The 16,426-nt window shown below is 49.1% G+C and overlaps 1 protein-coding gene across 3 annotated transcripts in view; it reads left to right on the top strand.

Moving 5' to 3' along the window:
- PKNOX2 (PBX/knotted 1 homeobox 2) overlaps positions 1–16,426 on the top strand; it is a 256,654-nt gene that overhangs the window by 40,580 nt on the left and 199,648 nt on the right. The window contains exon 2 of one of the 3 annotated variants that reach the window (XM_082682728.1): positions 7,017–7,088. The exons of the other annotated variants lie outside the window; for them this stretch is intronic. The gene's annotated coding sequence lies outside the window, so the exon portion shown is untranslated. The remainder of the gene's footprint in view (positions 1–7,016; positions 7,089–16,426) is intronic. 3 annotated transcript variants of the gene reach the window in all.

Consider the following 16,426-nt stretch of genomic DNA (forward strand, 5'->3'; position numbering starts at 1 on the left):
GGAGGAGTAGGATTCTAATGGACAGTTGTGGAAGAGAGGCATTTCAATAGATAGATGGGGTGTGCAAATGCCCTGAGGTAGGTAAGTATGGAGCATAGTCAGGAAACAAGAAATACTCTAGTTTATTAAAACTGTACGGTCAGCACCAAAGTAGATTGTAAGTTAAGTCTGGAAAGAGGTTAGAATCCTGGTGTGAGGGGTTTCTGTGTCAGTCTTAGGGATTTGTACTTTATTCTATGGGCTCCAAGGAGCCATTGCAGTTTGTTGAGTGGTTTTTTTTTTTTTGAAGATTTTATTAATTTATTTGAGAGAGAGAGAGAGACTCTGTGTGTGTGTGTGTGTGTGCGTGTGCGCGCGCGCATGCACGTGTGGGTGGGGATGGGGGCAAAGGCAGAGAGGTATAGGAAGAGGGACAAGCAGGCTCAGTGCTGAGCACAAAGCCTGACATGGGTCCTGATCTCATGACCCCGATACCATGACCTGAGCCGAAATCAAGAGTCAGACGCTTAACTGACTGAGCCACCCAGGTGCCCCTGCAGGTTTTGATATAAGGAATAAAAAGAGAAGACTGCCTTATAAGAGGGTTTTGCTGACACTAATGTGTAACATAGATCAGAGCAGAGAGGAGTACGTTGGGAGACGACTATAATTGGGAATGACAAGTAGTGAAGGAATTAAGATGCGTATTGGTAAGGGGTAAGGAGGAAGAGAACATGGATTAGGTGGGAGTTGGACCAGTAGGACTGAAACTGCCTACATGGGGATGTGCTGGGTCTGGCTTAGTTGAGGGCTGAAGTCAAAATTGGAGGAGGCAGGGTTGGGTGGTGGTGAGGGAGAAATCACCAGGAACTCCAAGATTCCTTGGTGATTCTACAGATTTGGAATAGAAGTGGTATCATACCGAAAACAGTAAAGAGAAGATGAGTTGGTTTGAAGAAGGGAGAAGGGACAAGCATCCCACTCTTGAGTTAAGGAGGGCCGTGCCTGAGAAATGGCCATTGCATGCAGGGCCAGGAGTCCCCTCAGCTGTCACTGGACTTGTGGGCCCGCAGCCAGGTTGCAGGGGATCAGGAGAGAAGAGGAAGTGACAGTTGTGAGCACACACTGCTCTTTCAAAGGTTTGACACTGAAAGGAAAGAGAGAGATGAGAGGAATATCATTCCAGAGGGTTAAGACAATAATTTAAAGGTTTAATAATTCTTCCATTCATATTACAATGTAGGAAATACTTCAAGTCCATTATCTTGCTCCTTGTCACCATAGTTAAGGAAGTCAGCAGGGACTATTACACCCACTTTACAGATGAAGACGCCGAGTCTCTGGAGGGCACAGGGCCAGTAAGTGTCATGGGTGGAGTTTTGCCTTCTGGGGAGGGTTTTCTACTGCACTGTCATGCCTAAGGGTCTGGGGAGAGTTTGTGGGCTTACAGGTCAAGCCAGGCAGCCTGAGCAGAGGGAGAGACAGAAGATACACGAATACACACTCCCACCTTATGGGCACCGTGGGATGGAGGTTGGAGCCTGGGTGGAAACATCCTAGGGAAGGAGAAGGGGGCTCTGCTTTTAAGGCAGGAGAAAAGGAGGAGGGGGTTACAGATACAGCATGTTGAGGAGAAGAGGAAGGACACTAGGCACAGAGCCAGGACACTGACAACACCCAGACGAAAAGTTCGAAGACATTTATGAAGCAACATGCCCACAGCACAGGAGTAAGCAGGGTGAGGCTAGAGGACGGAGGAGGAGGACAAGGGGGCTCTGGTCTCTAGCTCTGGGCTGCGAGATACAAGGCAGAGGCCCTTGGGTTATGAATGAACCAATGAACAAAGAGTCCCTCTACATAGGCTCTAAAGCTAGAAATCTTGAAGGTGGGAGGGAGTGTGTGCTATGCAACCCCCATACCTTCCCCTTGACCCCCACCCTCATCTCCAGTTGGTCTCCACTGATGTCTTAGGCTGTGATTGCTCTCATTCTAGCCCTGGCCCCAGGAGAAGAATCAGTTGGCCCATCCCCAGAGTCAAGGAGATTCTGGACGGAGGTTGGCCCTCATTGGACATGAAGCAAGATAGTGGAGGTGGGGGCACGGAGGATGAACCCCATATGGGTCTTCCCTCTGGAGGCAGGAGAATGCAGACAAATGGGAGTGGCTCTGCCACAGCCTGTCTGGGAAAGAGAAAGAAGGCTTCATGTACAGAATGTACAGAAAGAGAACCCACAGAGGTGGCCTTTCTATCCGAATCTGTGCCTTTGATCTGGGAATGTGGGAGGGGCCCTCCCATGGGCGCCATGTTACTTCTTGGTCACTTATTGTCTGTCCTGCGTTCTGCTCTTCCTGTCCAGCCTCCATGACTGGAATCCCAGGAATCTGCCCTCCTTGCTTTGAGGAGGTCATCTCGTCCTGGTAGTTGCAGTCCCTTAGGGAAGGAGCCCACGCTGTTCTTTTTCTGAGGCCAAAGTGGCTTCTTTTTCTGAGGCCAAAGAGCAAAAGGAAGGCCATGACACCTCACGGGTCTCTGCCTCTCCTTTCGTGCCAATGTGGGCTCCAGCCTGTGTGGGGCAAATCAGGTGCAGGCACCATGTTGAGGGGCATAGAGCCCTGTGGTACAGACACAGCAGGACCCTCGCAGCCCTGCTAGTGGAACATGTGGACAATGCGCTTTTTCTGAGGAAATCCCCTGTTCACTGGTCAGAGTGTTCAGGGTCTCTAGCTGTGGCTGCCTCCCACTGAAGGTGACCAACTGTTTCAGGTTGCCTGAGACCAAAGGATCTCCTGGGATATGGGATCTTCTGTGTGGAAGTCTTGAAAGCGTCAGGGCAACGGGGACAAGATGTCACCCCAACTTCTCTTCCCTCTTTACTTCTGGAAAAGTGCAGAGCTCATGGATTTTCCTCCAGGACGATGCCCCTAACAAACGTGTAAAAGGCTAAACTCTGCAATGTGATGCCACTGTGCTTCATGGAGGTGGCTTTGGGATCTGCAGGTCCAGGTTGAAATCTCCTCTCTATTACTTCCTAGGTGTGCAAGTTTAGGTGAATTACTTTATATTTCTGAGACTCTGTTTTCTTATCTCTAAAAGAGAGGTAATATTATCATTCTTACAGGATTAAATGTGAGGGTTAAATGAGGTCGTGTTCATCAGTCAGTTGCCTCTCATGTTATAAGGCACGTGTAAGAGAAATCAATAGATGTTAGTTCTCTCTGATTTCTCCCTCACCACTGTTCTGGCATTGGAGTGATACCCATTCTACAGATGGGAATGGAAGCTGATGAGCAGGTATAGTTGACTCCAGCTCAAAACGACAGAATCAGAAATCAGCAACAGACCCCTCGCTCTTGACTGCCATCTTCCTATTTTGGAATACACAAGGATTTCTTTATCTGAATGTTTCCTGGATGAGAGGGAAGGAACTGTTTTATTCACTTACTTAACTGTCCAACCATCCAGCCATCCATTCATCCATGCATTCAACAAATATTCACTGAGTACCTAGTATGTGTCAGGTACTTTTCTGGGTGTTGGAGATGCAACTGACAACACATACATTTTTCTGCCCTCACGAAGCTTCCATCCTGGGAGAGGACACACATAACAAACGTCTGTCAAATACAATGCAAAGTAGTAATAATTGCTCTGAAGGGAAAATAAAGCAGTTGAAGATGGTAGAGAGTAGCCAGGATTTGGGCACCATTCTGCAGGGTGGCTGGGCTAGGGAAGGATCCTCTGAGGAGGGGACATTTGAGCTGAGGCCTGAAAAAAATGTCGCCTGAGTGCCGTGGGCCTCCTTTCCCTCTTCCTGGAGCTCCCAGCTCAGGCCCAGCTGCCGCAGGGTGGAGTCAGGGTGGAGGAAGACAGTCCGTTTTTGGGCTGGGGCTGCAGTGGGAGGTGGGACGCAGCTGTTTTTATCAGCTGTCTGTCCACAGTGCTGACCCCTCCGCTGGTCGGAGCTTTGGGGGAGGGACCCACACTGGAAATTCAGTTACTGAGGGTCAGATGGCGATTGAAAATGATATGAGAGGGCTGCCTCGCTCACTTGGGGACCCTACACTGGGGGGCAAGTCCCAGTGCATTTGGTTTCCTGCATGGCTCTATTTCTTTGCATTGCCTTTTCCTTTAAGAAAATAATAATAATAACACCTCTGTTTGGACTGCATGCTAAATGATTTATGAACATTATTCTTCTCTGTTAGTTCTACCTGTCGGAGCTCCAGCCCTCACAATCCTTTTCATGTTGATTAAGTACATTTGAAACCAAAAGGAGACTGTCTGTCAATTGCTTCACAGTATAGACCAGCGGCTTCCCTGGACTGAGGAGGGATTCCTCATCTTCACTTTGCAAGAGTTCCTTTGCAGCTGGTTAAGCAGGAGATCAGTCCAGAAACCTGCCGTCAGTCTTGTATGTGCCCGAGGAGGCAGAGGGATAGCATTTTTTCTGGAGCTGGTAATTATGAATTTGAGATCCTGGAATTCTCTGGATCGAATGTCCAGGAGTCAGCTTTCTAGGGCAGGTGTCATTGCACCTGACTCGGCCCTATGCCGGTCAAGAGGACGGGAGGGTGTTTGTAAAGGGCCTGTCAGAGCTTAGTTTCATCAGGGCAACCCACTGAAGAGGGCGGCGAGAGAGGGGAGAGAGAAGGAAGGTCACAGCCCAACCCTCTGTATTCTTGGGCTAATGGAAGGTGCACTTGGAGAGGAAACATGACCTGTGGAGCCAGCTCTGAAGCTGGAGGGCCCTTGGTTAGTTCTCTAGTTAGGACAGGACCAGTGCCCTTCCCTAGTTCTTCCCCTATCCCTTGATCATTACTGTGTGATGGACAACTGGGGCACACACTTTATGGGTAGGTGGGTCATTAAGGTTCTGGCTTTGGCACTCACTTGGACTTGGAAAGTAGACTTCTAGAGATGCTGTTTCTACTACAGATCCTGTTTGGTCGTAGCCTAGTCTGGCCTAGGGCGGCCTTCTCCTGATCTTCATGTCTGATGTGGAATAGGACAGCTTCCCCTGAACTCCTGAGCGGCTACAGAAATCCTATGAGATTGTCCTCTCTTCTCTGCCACCCTGCCCCAGAGGTGTCCCTCTGAGCTGCCTCCATGCTTTTGGGTTTTCAAATCCGGACTCCAGTGGTTTATTTAGAATCCCCTATCTTCGAAAAGTTATCATGCTTCATGGCCTCTTTTTGTGTGTAAGCCCCTAGTTTCATCTCCCCTGTCACCCCCTCTGCCCTATTCAGGGTGGGATTTCTTTGGACATGCCTGTGCTAGACATGACTAGGTTTGGCCTCATCTTACCTTTCTGTTGGGTGACTTCGGAAAAGTCACCTCATACACCTGACTCACAAGTCCTTCAGTTACTAAATGGGGATAAGACCATTTGAGAAACAAATGAGACGGTAGTTTTGAAAAATGCTTAGTCAGTTGTCTTTATTGTCTCTGAATGACAAAAGTTTACATAGACCCTTAAAAATGTGAACACTAAAAATCCTATTGTCTAGCTACAAACCATCTAGGACAAGGGTGAGGTGGTGTATATAGAGGAAAACCCAGACCATTTGTGTGGAAACCCAAAGAGAAATGCTAATGGTGCCAACTCAATCTCAAGCCCTACGGAGGGGGAGCCAACCTCCTCATGGGTACTAGAGACCCGGCTTTCTCGATCTGTTGTCTGTTCCTCATATAGTCCTTGACATGGCATCATCCACATTTGGACAGAGGATGGAAACGAGACCCAAAGAGATTATGTTGCCCAAGAGCATAAAGTTAGCAAGTCGTGGGGCTGAGAATCAAACAAACCCGAGTTCTGTCCTGACCCTTAAATCCAGCGAGCCGAACTGAGCCACCACCCCCAACTCGCCCCGCCTCTTGAACCTGTAATTCTCCCATTAGCAGTTTATCCCTCTGAGAGAAGCATTTACTCTTTGGATTCTCTTTTTTGGGTACTCTTTGGGTTCTCCCGCGCTCTCTCCCTCTCTACTGCACACACCAGGGAGAGTTGCCCATGAAGCATAGATTAGTGCCATGCGCTCCTTTCCTCCTGGCTAAGAGAGGAGCCAGAGTAAAATCTCTAAATTGTGGACTTGGGAGGGCAGCTAATCCTGAAAAGGACAAAAAGGAAAGGCTTGTCCATCTAAGACAAATGTTAGCCCCTTCGGAGCTGTGCCTGGACTGGCCTGGCCTCTGCACGAGCAGAGCCAAGCCCTGGGGATGGCCTGGGAGATCCGCGTCCTGCTGTCGGGAGCCCCGGTTAGCAGCCTCGCCATCGTGGAACGCTACCTCCGCCTGAGGGACTCCGGGATGTGGTTAGGCGTCGTCATCCCCTCACCAATACTCAGAGACACTCGCTCCCAGGGCCCCCTGTCCCTCGCCCTTTGATGTGGAGAGTTCATCCCCGTGAAGCCTCTGTCCACTCCAAGAGCCCCCTCTCTCCAGAGTGGCTCAAAGGGCCTTTTGAGCAGGGGAGCGGGGGAGCGGGCGGCCTGTGGGCCTGGGAGGGGAGATAAAGGCGTGAGATCCCTGGAGGGCTCAAAGGGTCAGGGGCTGTGTATCTGGTGACTTCTGAATGCAAGTTCTAACAAAGAGAAATCTGTGGTGGGAGAGCCTCAGCGAAGGAAATAAAATCTCCATGAAAACAAACTTTTGTTGGAAGCTTTCTCCTCTTGTTTTGGCAGCGTTGCTAAGTCCTGGAAGGGGAAGGCCGTGTCTTCCGGAGCAGATTGTCCAAATATCAGCTTGCTACTAGGGACTGTTTTTCTCCCACCAGGAGGCTGGGGCTTGGGAGTGAGTGCAAGAGTAATTGGTTTTCTCATCAAAGCCAGAATGAGTACAAGAAAAGCCAGGGGGCAGCGCAGAGAGCTGTGGACTGTGGGTTAGGCCCTTGGTGGACACAGCACAGTGTGTGATAGGGTTCAGTGATTCGGCTGGACCCTGGATCCCTCTGGGCCTCACTTGTCTCAGCTGTAAAATGGATGTAACTTGCCCAAGGTCTTTTAGCTGGAAAAGCAGGATGTAAACTTCTGTTTTCCAGTGCCTTGTCATTCACAAAAACCAGAGGATGGAGTTGAAAGGATCTTTGAAGGCACCAGAGGACCACAGGAAGGTTGGATAATTATTATAATATACAGTGTGTGTGTGTGTGTGTGTGTGTGTGTGTGTGTGTGTGTGTTCTTTCTCCGTGGGCCTAGGTAGTCACATACCATGCTTAGTTGTTTGGTTTCTACATCTTGTTTTGCAAAGAAGCAAGGGAATGGTTAAAGAAGGAGCTTTCCAGTCCGTCTCTGCTGCTGCTAACTCGAACTGGTTAGCTAGATTCAGGGACGCTAGGGGCTCACAAGTTTTAGGGAAGGTAGAGAATGAGGGCTTCCCCAGCTGCTGAGATGTTTTTATGTTAAGTACGTATAAGGATACAGTTTTTTCTCACTAGAGTCCACGGAAAGGGGAAGAATGTGTATTGGATCCAGGCCCCATAGATTCTTTTTTTGACTCCCTAAGAGTCTTCTTTTGTCCTGCTTTGGGAGAAAATCCTTTATGGTGGCTGTCATCCGGCAGAGCTCAGAGGACTTTGGAGTGGCAGGTAGCCAGGGGGATTAGGCAGGGACAGGGAGTTGAGCTGTGGTTTCGATTCTGCCTGTTCCTGACAGGCTTCTGTGACCCCACGGTGGGCCCTGTTCCTCTCAACCATAGACAGCACCAGATGGAATGAGAGGGAGGAGGGAGAGAAACTCAGAGCCGTCCTGGCTGAGGGTGAATCCGGATGGGTGCTGAGGGGGGTCTGGGAGCGTTGGCTGGGAGCCAAAGAGCCTTCCTCTCCTGCAGGCCCCCTCCCACTGCTTGCCCAGCCAGAGGCCCAGGCTGCTGCCTTTGATTGCTGGTCTGGGAAGGTGTGTGTGTCTCCCCCGTGCTCTGCACGTCTCTGAAACCTGAGAGACACATAAGTTGAAGTACCTCCCCAGAATTCTCTCTTTGACCAGAGGGGCTGGGATGTGTCCAGATTTGGGAAGGTCCATCCAGGGAAGCCTGACTGAATTGGCAAAGGCAGCTCCTCCCTCCCTTCTCCCCTCTGCTGTCCCTTGGGAGGCCTTGCCAGGTCAGTCATGGGCTAATAACAGCACCAAGAACGCCGATGTCACATGGCTGGTTGGAGCGGCCTGCGACAGTTAATAGGTGAAGTCTCCCACTGCTGACCGCATGCAGAGTTCACGTGGGGCGTGTTTAGGTTTGACACGGCCAGCGCGTGTGTGGGTACGGAAGTAGGTGGGAGGCCTGTGTGTGCAAGCTGTCCTCCTCCCCCCTCAGCACACACACATGGGTCCCCATGTACGTGCACACATGCACACACGCAGAGCCATACACAGGTCACACACACGCAGGCGCGTGGTCATAGACACACGCACACATGGAGCCATACACACATGTGACACAGTCCCAATCACACGCATGCCCACATAGTCACATGCACTTATGCACACGCAGTGATGCGCACCAGCTCACACACACCTTCCCACATACACAGAAGCATGCTGGGGATATGAGAGAAACCTCTTCTAGGAGCTTCTCTCTTCCCTCTCCCATGTCCCCCCCTTCCCTCACCCGGGACCTCCCTCTTCCCTCTCACCTCCCTGGTCACCTCCTCATTTTATCAGCAGGAACACAAGTCCTGGATGTGTCGGGCCAGCTTCATTCCCTGCAGTCTGAATGTAACATGAGGTGGCAAAAAGAACTCGGGTAAGAGCCAGCCTGCTCATCCCTTTTACCCAATAAGAAGGTTGAGGCACAGAGGGGTTAAGTCATTTCATTTTTTTTTTTAAAGATTTTATTTATTTATTTGACAGACTGAGATCACAAGCAGGCAGAGAGGCAGGCAGAGAGAGAGAGGGGAGGAAGCAGGCTCCCCGCTGAGGAGAGAGCCCGATGCGGGACTCGATCCCAGGACTCTGGGATCATGACCCGAGCCGAAGGCAGAGGCTTTCACCCACTGAGCCACCCAGACGCCCCGATTAAGCCATTTCTCTGAGGTCACACAGCCAGTTACATGGCTGGGAACCCAGCTCCTACCCCTGGCTTTCTGTTGCGGTAGGAGATTAGCTACAGCATCGGGGACACTGGCATGGAGCTCAGGCAAATGGCACTGTTGGTCTGGTGATTTACTAGGTCATCTTCTTCCCTTCTTAGAGCAGGCACGTTTGGATGGGACATTTCTTCTATCTTCTCTGTAAAGATGGATGTGGGTAGAAAGGCATTGGGCTGGAAGACATCTGAGGGGGCATCTGCGGGAATGCATGAGGGGAGTGTAGGGAGCTCCATTCAGGTTTGCAAACATTGGTTGCACACCTGCCTCACACTGGGTCTCAAGCTAGGTGCTGGGGCTGCAGAAATGAGAAAGACATTGCTCCTGCCTTCAAGGAACTCTAACGAAGTGAGCAGGATGTGGGCTCAGGCATGTAAGAAAGATGTGTAGACAATGAGGTTAAGGCAGCCATAGAGGAAAACACCAGATGGTGCATGGCAGTGATGGGGTGGGGATGGGAACTTGGTCTGAAATTTGCTTGGAGGAGGTGATAGTGGAACATACCGTCCCGGGAACTAGACAGGAGAAGGAGGCAGAGGGCCCTCCAGGGAGCAGGGACAGGGTGCGCCACAACATGGGAGTGTAAGACAGTAAGAGGAAGGAGGGAGGGGTGGCAGGGACAGACTGAGTGCTAAGGCTCTTGGATTATATTTTGCAGGTGATGAGGAGCTATGGAATGTACTGAAATGGGGGAGTGGTGTTGTCAGATTTATATTCTAGAACTTGGCCTCAGCACCAGTGGAGATGGATTGGAAGGGACCAGACTTTCACAAGCGCATTCAAGATATGTTTCAGTTAGAATGCCTTTGGCTGCCAGTAGCAGCAAATCCAACCCAAAGTGGCTTAAACAGTAAGAAATTCTAATTCTTACATATTATGAAGCCCAGAACCAGGAGTGCTCTAGGGTTAGAAAAATTCAGTGACTCAGTGACATCAACAGGCACTCAGATTCTTTCTCTGCCATCCTCCGGATATCAGCTTTGTTTTCAGACTAGCTTTCCTCTGGGTCATACAATGGTGGTAGTAGTTCCATGCATCACACCAACCTGTAGGCAACTAAAAATAGTAAAGTAAATCATTTGTAAAACCATGGGGAGTGACAGAGGCTGTGGCCAATGAGATTGTGAATGCTCCAGGCCTGTTGGAATTCAAATTACAATTTTTAAAAGGCACAGGAAAAAATATTTTAAACAAAGTCATGAGACAAATGACAAACTGGGGGGAAAATTGCAACTCACATCACAGGGCTATTGTCCCTAATATACAAAGAGTTCTTAAAAATTAACAACAAATACAACCAAATAGAAAAAAATGAGCAAGGAATTTGAATGGTCTATAAATGAAGAAGAAAATACAAATGGCTCTTAACATATGAAAAGGATGTTCAGGGACGCCTGGGTGGCTCAGTTGGTTAAGCGGCTGCCTTCGGCTCAGGTCATGATCCCAGCGTCCTGGGATCGAGTCCCACATCGGACTCCTTGCTTGGCACGGAGCCTGCTTCTCCCTCTGCCTCTGCCTGCCACTCTGTCTGCCTGTGCTTGCTCTCGCTTCTCTCTCTATGACAAATAAATAAAATTAAAAAAAAAAAAAGAAAAGGATGTTCAATATTAAGAAATGAATGCGAATTAAGACTATACTGAGATAGCGTTATTCATTCATCTTTTAAATGGACAAAAATCCAAAAAGTTTGTTACCACACTGTATTGGCAAAGTTCTAGGGAAACAAGCTGTCTGGTAGCGTAAATCAGTACAACCCTTTTAGAGTGCAATTTGGCAATACCTATCAAAATTATCATATGCCTTTTGCCTCAGCAATTTCATATTGGGGAATTGATCCTAACAGATATATTGTACATATGTGAAATAACATTCATGAAAGTTTATTCTTTGCAACATTATTTGTAATGGCAAAAGATTAGAAAGAACCCAAATATCCATCAGTTGCAGTTAGTTAGATTAGTTAAATTATGAAATATTCTGATAATGGAATACTACACATTTAAAAAGAGGACAGAGAGGGGTGCCTGGCTGGCTCAGTTGGTAGAGCATATGACTCTTGATCTTGGGGTCGGGAGTTCAAGCCCCATGTTGCAAGTAGAGCTTACTTTTAAAAAAGGAAATAAATAAAAATTTTAAAAAGGAATGAAGGCTCTGTCTTTGTACTGATATGGAAAGATCTCCAAAAATATATTAAGTGTAAAAAAAAAAATCCACCAAGGTGCAAAAAAGTGGGGGATAACAAGAATCTGTATTTGTCTTTGCTTGGGTAAGTAGGGGACAGGAATGGGAGGGAGAATTTCATATAGTTTTTAAAACTTTTGAACCATGTTACTTACTACTCTTTTTTTTTTTTTTTTAAAGATTTTATTTATTTATTTTAAAGGAAGAGAGAGAACACGCACGTGGGTGGGGGGAGGGACAGAGGGAGAGGGGGGGAATCCCAAGCAGACTCTGTGCTGAGCATAGAGGTAGAAGCAAGGCTTGATCCCGTGACTCCAAGATCATGACCTGAGCTTAAATCAAGAGATGGGTACATAACCGACTGAGCTACCTAGGCGCCCCACCTATTACCTTTTTAAAAACAAAACAAAGGAAAACCAGGAGCACTGCCCAAATCCCATGAAACATCTGGGAAGAGTTGCCAGTTTGCATCCCTGGGCTGTGAATTACGCAGTGATAGTGGAGATGAAATAGGATGGATTTGAGAAATATTATTTTTGAGAGAGAGAGAATCCCAAACAGCCCAACACAGGGCTTGATCCCATGACCCCAAGTTCATGACCTGAGCCGAAATAAAGAGTTGGACACTTAACTGAACTACTGAGGTGCCCTGAGAGATGTTTTTGTTTTTTTTTAAGAGTGAAATCCCCCTGGTTGGGCGTGGGAGTGAGAGAGAAGGCAGAGTTGGAATGCAAAGGGACCCCACCCAGGTTGTGGGTAACTGGTGGAAGACGGCATCATTATGAAATGGGAAGACTGCAGGGAAGCAAGGTAGCCCGGAGAATCATTTCACTTCTGAACTCAGTCACTGAGTTCCTGGGACCCTACCTTGCCCTCTTTCTTCATCCCTCCATCCACAGGCGACATTTCTGGCTATGGACTTTTCATTTACAGGACATTCATGGGAGAAGTGCAGTGGGATGGGATGTGTTTGGGGTCCGTCTATCCATTTGCTGATAATAGCAGTCCCCTCAGCTCTGGGTCCTGCTGCAAAGCCCCTCTGGAGAGTTTGGGTCCCGAATGAAAAAGGGACCGAACAGCTAATGGCAGTTGCACTGTTGGTGGTGAAGGCATTATGAGCTGGTATGTGAAATATATCCACACTCTTGGTTTTAGCTGGAGCTGGAAAGGATTAGAAGACAATTAATAAATCATTTAGTGCCCTGAGTTTAAGTAACTTATTATTATGGGCTGCATATATTTATTACGCTTCACTGAGCAACATTGGCAAATTTCCTTCAAATGTCACACAATTTGTATGCAATTTGTTTCAGGAGGGTTTTTTTCTTTTTTTTAATGCACATATAAATTATTAACCTGAATTCTTCAGGACAGATTGCCAGAATCCTACCCCCTCCCCCACTATCCCTTATGAGTCTCATAAAGGCTTTCTGTCCCCAAAATGATGACAGGACCAGCTGAGGAGCCAGAAGGGGATGCAGGGTTGCTTGCTGTCTCTTTGGGCTGCATTGGGGCAGAGACCTAAATCCTGCTTTCCCAAGCTTTAGGGAAAAGAAAAAAAAAAATCAGGCTGGCAGGGTGGCGCCAGCCCTCCTTAAGTAAAACCAGGGTCCCGGGGACTCCGGAGCTGGAAGCATTTCAGACACTGATGGCTCCGAACTGTTTATTTTGTCACAGGACCAGCCACGGTGGAGTGACAGCTTTCTCCAAGACGAGCTGGAGAATCTGGTCCACATTTTTTCAGGCCTGATTCTGCGGTGTCCTTGTGTTTTTCTTGGTGGAGCAGTTCAAAGTTTTGGTACGATGATGTTTTTCATTGACTCATGCATTATTACAGCCCCTCCCCACCAAGCTGCTTTTGTGCGGAGCAGCGAGGGGTTGGGTCACAGGACGATCTGACTGGCTTATACCTCCCCTTTGTGAACATCAGTACAACGTGCATCTGCTGAGCACCTGATGTATGATAGGTGCTCTGACGTGCGCATGTGTGCACACGTGTGTGTGTGCGTGTGTACGCGTGTGTGTGTTGTAGCAAACAGCGTCCTTTCCTTCATCTTGCTTTATGCCCCAGCATCCACATGAGTCAGTGCCTATTGAGCAAATGACCGAGCCAACCAGGAATGAACACAGGCAGCTCCAGACAAGCTCAACACAACTTACAGGAAGCCTGGAAGCATCTCGAAGGAGACTCTTTGGGGGTTTTCCAGAGAGCTAAAAGGCTTCTTAAAATCCTTCAAGGATGTTTTAAACATCAGCAGCGGACGTTCTCCCCTATTTTCCTAGGCAAATGATCCTGAATTTGACGGAACCTAACGTGCTGACTCACGAGGTGGCCCCTTCGTGCTCTCCTTGCTTGATCCCCCCATCCCCTGTGTGCGCCTCCTCTCGCACTGCTTCTAGCAGCTGAGGCCTGAGGTACCAAAAAACGGGTCCTGTTAGAAACATGTGTAAAACCAGTCTGAAGCAGCTCTAAGTGACGGTCTGGGAGGCTCCCTTCCGAGGAAGCTTCATAAACTTTAGTAGGAAGATTTTGTGGTGTGTATTTTGACTGCTCAGAGATGTTTAAAAATGGTTTTCTTTCCAGTATTTTTATACCAGGTTGGATTTATGAGGCTACCGACTAGCTTACTCATGTGCTGGTAAGGAAGGCATTTTTGTCCCAGAAACGATGGCCTGTCTGCCGGGAGGCTGTGAATAGAGCGGTAGGCTTGTTAAAAAGCATTTTACCTCCTCGTTCACTTTCAAGAGGGTCACAGGCAAAGTTCCCTGATTCCATTATTTTCAGCCAGCAGAAGGCAATTTAACTATGAGAGAGGGCCTCTTGTTTCCTGGGGATTTGGGGCATCAGTCTTGAGGAAACCCCTGGCAAGGCCTTGCTCCCCAGCTCTGCCTTCCCCTTTACCTCTGGAGGGTGCTAGGTCTTCTCTCTGCCAGAGACAGTGCCACCTGTGTCTTCTCTTGAGGGGCGGCCCAGCCAACCTTTCTGCCACCCGACGGGGGGCCTTCTGAGCAAGTCCCACCTCGATGGGGCCTTCGTGGTCCCTCTGCGCACGGGGACAGTTGCCTCCTGCCTGCCTTTGCTACCCGTCAGCTCTTTCGCTGGCAGGTGCCAGGTGGAGACAGTCAGCTGCTCAGGAGAGAGATTGTTCTGGGTAGTTACTGCTAGCAAGGGATCCCATTTTATCTACCTGCCATCAGAGTAATCTGTCCTCTGCTGGAGGCACTCGGAGGAGCAATGAGCAGGTGCGGCACGCCAGACGGCAGGGCAGCCGGGTGACACCGGGCTGGAGCGGGAAGCCGTCGGCCTGGCTCCCGAGGCCTCCGGCCTGTGCGCTGAACTCAGGCAACCTCCCCCCCCAGCCCTGCCCTCCCCTGCTTCTGGCACATCGGGCCTCCTTCAGGAAAGGCACAGTTTTCCTACTCCGTTTGTTCTCAGATTGGTGTTATACCCTGGAGCCAAATTAGTGGCTAAGAACAATTGGAAACAAATGCTCTTTCAGCATCCCCACTGCGATCTGGGGATCCAGGTGGGGACACCGGCCCAGTGGTTGCCTTCTCCACCGAGCCACCCCTCCGTGGAGAATCAGCATCCCAGAACCATCCAGCACAGCAATTCCCTCATAATCAGCCTGTGCTGTGCACATCTGCCTAACCTCAGTTAAGCAAGCTGGAGCCCTGTTAAGTTATTTATGAAACAATATTCAGGACCAGCCCCCCGAGGCGAGTTAGGAAGTAATGAATGGAAGTGCTGTTTGGAGAGGCCGGCTTACCAGGGCCTGGGGCTGGCCTGCTGGAGTGAGTGGCTCTCCTCTTCCCATGGGGGCTGGAGGCTCAGAAAGAGTCTCCTTTCGATGGCTGCCGTGGGGGACACCCTTCTCGGAGATGGAGACGGCTGCTGGCTGGGCGTGGACTTTAGAGAACCTCTAGCACAGGTCTGAGGGGAAGCCGCTGACCGTCCACCTCGTCGTTATCCGGATGTACCTGCTTGAAGTGGGGACACCCCTGTCCATGGTCCCTGCATACATGCTAGATGACGCTTATCTATCAAGCAACTGGTGTCTGTTTCTCCTTTTAGACTGGCTCCAAACTCCTTGAGGGCAGGGAGCTGGCTTTGCTGTTCATTACTGATCTCCAGCCTAGGCCAGGGTCTGACATACTCAAAACACGTTTTGGAAATTGAACGAAGGGAGTTACAGGCTGGCCTCCAGCCCTGGACATGTGTGGGTCAGTTTTACCCCTTCTCTCAATCTGTTTCTGCAGACAAGAATCAGGAGGCTGGAAAGGATGATCGCCAAGGTTCTAGCCAGGTCTAACAGTGCAGGGTTCTGACAACCAGCTGTCCCCCTGCCTCCCCCAGGATAGGCACCCCCCATTGTGGCTGAGGTCCCTTCTGCCCACGAGGATGCTGGCTTAGTCATTCTGTAGGTTTCCAGTCTGGGTCTTGCTCTCTGACCGCTGGATACTGTCCTCTGCCTGTGCTGTTTTTCCTTGACATATCTTCAGTCCTGTCACTTTCCTCAGGCACACAGTTGAAATTTTCCTCCCAAGTAAAGCCAGATACAAAATGAGAGCTTGTTGGCACAAAGAGATGCATTCGCTCTGCCTGAGGCTGCGCCTCCTGGGTAGGCTGTGTTTACTCTTCCTTCTGGCCCCGGACCCCTCTCCACCAGGGGAATGGAGGGCCTCTTCATTTCTCCCCAAAAGAAGGTGAACCTGTAGCTCATCACTTCCCTTTATCATGCGGCCTTTATGCCTGCGGTAGAACTACTCTTGCCTTCCGTGAAACACCAGCAGCCATAACGATCATATTTACTTGCACGAGAGAAATAATTTTAACTTTTGAAAGTATATAATTATTTCACTTCATTTTTAAATATCTCTGTGCTGCCAGCAAAGCAAGAATAAACATCTTGATTTATTTGAGGCCCAAAGATTTATTGGAATCTAGTTCAAGATTTCTTGGAATCTTAGAACTTTCCAGCTTCATGTGAGCCTTGTGAATGAATATCCCCTCCGCCAATTCTTAACCTTTCTGGGGACATGGTTAGCCTTGAAATCTTGGTAAAAGTGGATACATCTCTCCACAGAAAATGAACATACAAACACCATTCTGGAAAAAATCTCAAGGGGTTTGTGGACCCCTAAAGCCTTAACATTCCTCTTACCCTGATCTGGCCACTTGGTTTAGT

This window comes from Mustela nivalis (assembly GCF_964662115.1).
Source record: "Mustela nivalis genome assembly, chromosome: 9".
Classification (NCBI taxonomy): Eukaryota; Metazoa; Chordata; class Mammalia; order Carnivora; family Mustelidae; genus Mustela; species Mustela nivalis.